This window comes from Battus philenor, unplaced genomic scaffold, assembly GCF_028537555.1.
Source record: "Battus philenor isolate CCGP_79_NKW_IND1 unplaced genomic scaffold, ilBatPhil1.0.hap1 SCAF_2, whole genome shotgun sequence".
Classification (NCBI taxonomy): Eukaryota; Metazoa; Arthropoda; class Insecta; order Lepidoptera; family Papilionidae; genus Battus; species Battus philenor.
This window is the reverse complement of record NW_027181682.1, coordinates 3,657,660-3,662,992: the sequence shown is the minus strand read 5'-3', so window position 1 is coordinate 3,662,992 and position 5,333 is coordinate 3,657,660. Positions and strand designations below refer to the sequence as shown.

The window sequence follows — 5,333 nt, the reverse complement described above, 5'->3', positions numbered from 1 at the left end:
TGCTCAGAGAATTTCCTAAAAAACCAAAGGACATTGTTAAGGCATCTTTAAAATATATTAAAAAAATTAGTAATTATTGTGACATTTAAAAATGTAATCAAACAAACCGGAAATATTACACGTAAATATAAAAACTAAGGTACGGTCGCTAATGTATATGGAATATAGATTCCAATAATAATAATAAAATAACAAAGAAATTAAAACAATTTTGGCAATTGTTTTAATATTTTGTATGTATTCTAGACGGTAAAGATTTCCTGTGCCGAAATAGACTACATTTGATTGATTCACGCACTGAAATATTTCGTTTTATTTTTAACACTACTCCGTAACCATTATAATTATGTCGATGTATATATGCGATAATTAGGTATGAATGCATAAAACAAGAAAAACTAATAGTAATGCCTCCAAATAAAAATTAAGTAATGCTCTATATTTTAAATAGCAGAAGAACCACGATCACCGTTGTTGCTCAAAGAATTGCTTGTATGAACTTGCAGTGGGCGGAATACATAATTCGTGCAATCGATGGTCGTTTGGGCTGAAAGTTTCTCGAGTGGTCACCACGAGCTGGTTGACGCGGCGTGGGTAGGCGCCCACTAGAAGGTCCGACATCATAGTTAAGGTTGCGATCGTCTTGCAGTGAACGTTCATCGGTTGGAAAGAAAAAAAATAAGAAGGCTTCTATTTTTAAACCTTAAATAAGTCGAGCCGTGGCAAGCAAGTACAGCATAAAGTCACTGACTGCTTCCGACCGGCGCTAGGGAAATCCACGGGGAGGCTGTACAGAGGATTCCAGGCAGTTGGCACTTATGTCGAATGTTTGGTATTATAGTGCTGGAAAGAATAAAATCAGTTAGATTGAGTATGTTCAGTAAAAAAGAACGGGGTCTAAAACAACCCATAACATACGTTGCCTTAAATCTCAAGAATTCACTTAATCCTTTCACTGTTATATGATATTTTTTAGATTTTTACTTTTTACATATTACTTATTTTTTTATTTTATGTGATATTTCAAAAAAACTCCTCGGAAAGGCGTTATAAAATTATTTTTTAATTTATTTTACACTAAAAAATAAAATACATCTATAGAATTATTTAACACAAAAAATATAAACAGTAAATAAAAGTTAAGTAATTTATACAGAGTTAGTACAACAGGCGGTGTTATAGATGGAGACAATCACTACCAGACAACATTTGATGAGAGACATGAAGGTAATAACAACGGGTTAGGGTGTACACAATAAAAATAAAACATACTACATATTTCACAATTTATTATTTTAAAATTAATTCTAAATTACTGAATAAGTTAAAAGATTTAAAATTAACCTATATTATAATACGACGGTTTTTGCAAAGAAATCCGTTTGTTCTTTATTCAAAAAGTTTTGATTAAATATCGATTAAAAATGAAAGAGACATACGAATATTATTTTATATTCGGAATAAAATTACTTATAGGTTCCACCGAGATTTGAACTCGGATCGCTGGATTCAAAGTCCAGAGTGCTAACCGTTACACCATGGAACCGCGTTGTTACTGTACGAATCTAATAATATTTTTTTCCTGTATATTTACGGCTAACTCGTTTATTTCATTATCACTTATCTTCAATATGACTTTTCCAAGCACGAATCTACCTTTATTGTGCGTTTAGCTCCCTCAAAAGCAACGTCCAAGTGCACGAGGAAAGTCCCCGAGAATGTGTTATCGAGTATTTAGGACTAGAGATGTTCTCTATCGTAACTAAAAGAAATATTATTATGTAAAGCAGTGATTCCCAAAGTGGTCTATATCGACCACTAGGGGTCTATGACAACCTACAAGGGATCTACGTCAGCGAAAAAGAATTTGGGGGTCCATGAAATGAAAATGGGGGTCCACGATCTCAACACATACACTGATAGTACCTATTTACTTACATCATATTATCTTATAATATCAAAACATTTACATTAATTATAAAAGTACTTTTGAAGTAAAAAAATTATTATATATGTTTATAAAATTGTGTAAGTTGTGGGATGTTGGTATTCGCTTTGTGGTCGCAATACATTTTGAACGTGTAAAAACCTGAGAGTCGTAGTCTGAGAGCTTCGCTACCTTGCACTGACTTGTTCAATTCGTCACTCTATAAATACGAATGTGGAACAAACACGTTTATTCGTTTCCCAAATCTTGAAAAGGAAAGTGCTAAGAAAATATTTTAAAAGATATAAACAGATAGTATATCACACAAATGTATAAATTAACATTTGTTTTACTCGTACTTTAAGTTTTTAACACTAAACTTCACTACAGTTAGAAATTTACAGGAAATTAATATCAGGTAAGTAGGGGGTCTACCCAACATGGAAAAAACATGGCAAGGGGTCTACGATACAAAAAAGTTTGGGGAACTCTGACGTAATGTACTCCTCAGATCTGTTTCATAGGTAATGCTTATATTAAAAAAATACTTGGATAATTTTACACCCGTCGGAGTAATAAACATGAAGAATTCCGACAGTTGTGCGGTATGACAAATGGCAGGTTTTTTGTTAGAGCGACGAAGACGTTCCGCGAAGCATGTTAGTCAAATCACTGTGACAGTTGAGAGGATGTTCCTCGAAGTGCGTCGTCTATTACAGCGGGGCTTGAAGGCGAATCGGAACAAGACAGTTATCTAACTAAAAGTGTGATGTTGGTAGGTTCTGCGGATACAATAGCCGTGACATAACTTCAATGAGACATCTACAAATACAGCCTTAAGATGGCAATACACAATAGGAACGCGGTGGCTACGCCGCTATTGCCTTAAAAATCTGATTCCTACTCAACTCTATTATTAAAAAAGAAATGGACAATCCAGCTATAAGCTATTTACCAAATCAGCTATAAGCTATAAACCAAATCAGCTATAAGCTCTACAATAACCTCTTTGAGTGTTTTATTTACAAAACCGATATAGATTTTTTTAATAAGTTTGCTAATAAATTGCTAGCAGTGAAATGTATTAAAAAAGCAATCCGAAGAAATTAATAATTTAATCAATGTAAAAAAGAAAACAACTGGTAATATCATAAAAAAATGGTCAATAATAATATATATCTGTGTGTAGTCAGCTTACCTCACACGCCATTCTATGTTACTGGCCTGTAATAAAAAAAACACATTGACATTAGAATATTTCAAATTTAAAAAGACTAGGTTCCACCGAGACTTGAACTCGGATCGCTGGATTCAAAGTCCAGAGTGCTAACCATTACACCATGGAACCATGTTAAAAGCTTTCTATTTACTTGTAATATTTTATCAATTAAATCTGTAAGCTATATTTAAAAGTAAAAAAATTGCTATTTTAAGACTCCATACTGAGTATAGTAAGTGAAAATTGTCGGAGAAATAGCTTCAGCAGTGTTTGAAATAGTATAAGTAATATATAAGTAATGTAATAATATGTTTTAATTAGTATAAGTGTACAAAGTAAGTTTTGCTGATATCGCTGACATTATTTTGGCGACAACAACACAGTTTCAATAAAACACAGCTTCAATAAAAACAAAGCTGCAATACAAGATATATTCTTATTACATAACTTGTAAATATATTAATTTTTATTATGTTTTCAACGATTTTTTTAAGTTTTATTCAAATGTTAACTAAGTCATGGTCAACCCTTAATGTATATGACATATAAGAAATTCCGTTTGACTTTTTCTTGTAGTCTTTGTTGAATAATTAATTTGTTTCTTTGCTGTCTAATTTATGGAATTGTTTAGTAAGAGCTGTGTGTCGGGCAAGTAGCTTCAGTAGTGTTTTTTGAAAGAGTATAAATATATATAATATCATTAACTTAATATTAGTAATTACAAAACACTTCAGATAAAACACAGTTAACAATGTAAATCGTCTCGGTGGATTTAAAATCTCCAGCGGTTTGAGCGACTAGTTTTTTTATGTCGTGGTGTGTTATTTATCCCAAAAAAACATAAAAATCTTCCTCCTTTCTCCGCTGCATTTTCAACAAGTACACGATTTTACAATACGGTCACAGTGACATATTATATTCTCTTAAAATTTCTGTCTCTTTCACTTACTTTTATAAGCAAGTAAAAAATAACAACAAATAAATAATAAGGATGTGTTTACATTCGACTACTTTTTTTCAAGTTTTAATTTTTTACGACGTATCCTCCTTCGTTTTACGGGAAATACAGTTTCAATGTGTATCTTGCTTGGTTCTCGATCACTGGTCCCGGTTGCCCGAGACACGCCATTTCTAAGATGAGACAAAACAAGAACGTACTGAGTCTCAATTTAAATAGAGATCAGTCCAAAAAAATTCCAGATTGTTGGTTAAGCGACAACAATCAACATTGGTTTTATGTATTATTTAAATGATAAGAATATCCACAATGATGACAGAGAACATTACAAACTACTTTCGACCAGTCTTATTGGAAATCAATTGGGGAGACATATTCAATATATATACATCTATATACTGACGGGACATATTACTGACGGGTTCCACCTTAAAGTCCCGGTGAAGATCGTTGTTTCTGGTGTACCAGTGCGTTCATATGAATAAATAATAAATAAAAGTATATACCTTGTATAATAAACATAGGATTTAACATAATCGTCGAGACAACTTAACTACGAACAAACTTAAAGACGTATATATTTACATATTCATTACATAAACTAGCTTGGATAAATAACGTCTAAGAGCACGAAGTTTAACGATAAAATCGTCTTAAGTTACAACTCGAGTGCAGTTTCGAGTAGCTTCCTCGTATCTTTTTAATAAAACCACTTAGCTTGCGTTTAGGTAAGCTCAATGGGTTCCTCTTTCACCGGATATTGAAGATAAGATATTGTACGTCCCGTAAAGTCGATTAATCCTTGACATCGTGCAACTTTAAAAATAAATACAGTAAAGTTACAAGATGAGCATGGCTTTGAAACATAACTAAATGAATTTTTGCATAACAATGAATGATGGTACATTGACATTTTATGGGCCCGTTAGAGGACCCAATCTCTTTTTCAATTTGTGTTTTCTTATCACTCACTTCTTCCTCCATTCTTCACATTTTCTTTCATTCTCTAACCATTTATTTACATTCCTTTCACACCTCGCCTCTGTTTTTTTTTGCCACACTCTTTTCGTTTATCACAGTACAGTTGATGTATTTCTTTTATTATGACATTTGAGCTTTGTAATTTTATTTAATTTCAAGACTCTCATAAATTTTTTTTAACATTATTTCTATATTTTCTTTATTATTATTTACAATTTGTTATCTTATCCTTATTCGTACCCGACCTA

At 32.2% G+C, this 5,333-nt stretch overlaps 2 non-coding genes across 2 annotated transcripts; both read right to left on the bottom strand.

Annotated features, from left to right (window-relative positions):
* Positions 1 to 1,474: 1,474 nt before the first annotated feature.
* Positions 1,475 to 1,546, bottom strand: TRNAQ-UUG (transfer RNA glutamine (anticodon UUG)). Its single transcript has one exon. It is a non-coding gene; the product is annotated as a tRNA-Gln (tRNA).
* A 1,657-nt stretch (positions 1,547 to 3,203) lies between these two features.
* TRNAQ-UUG (transfer RNA glutamine (anticodon UUG)) lies at positions 3,204 to 3,275 on the bottom strand. The gene has a single exon. It is a non-coding gene; the product is annotated as a tRNA-Gln (tRNA).
* Between the last annotated feature and the right edge of the window lie 2,058 nt (positions 3,276 to 5,333).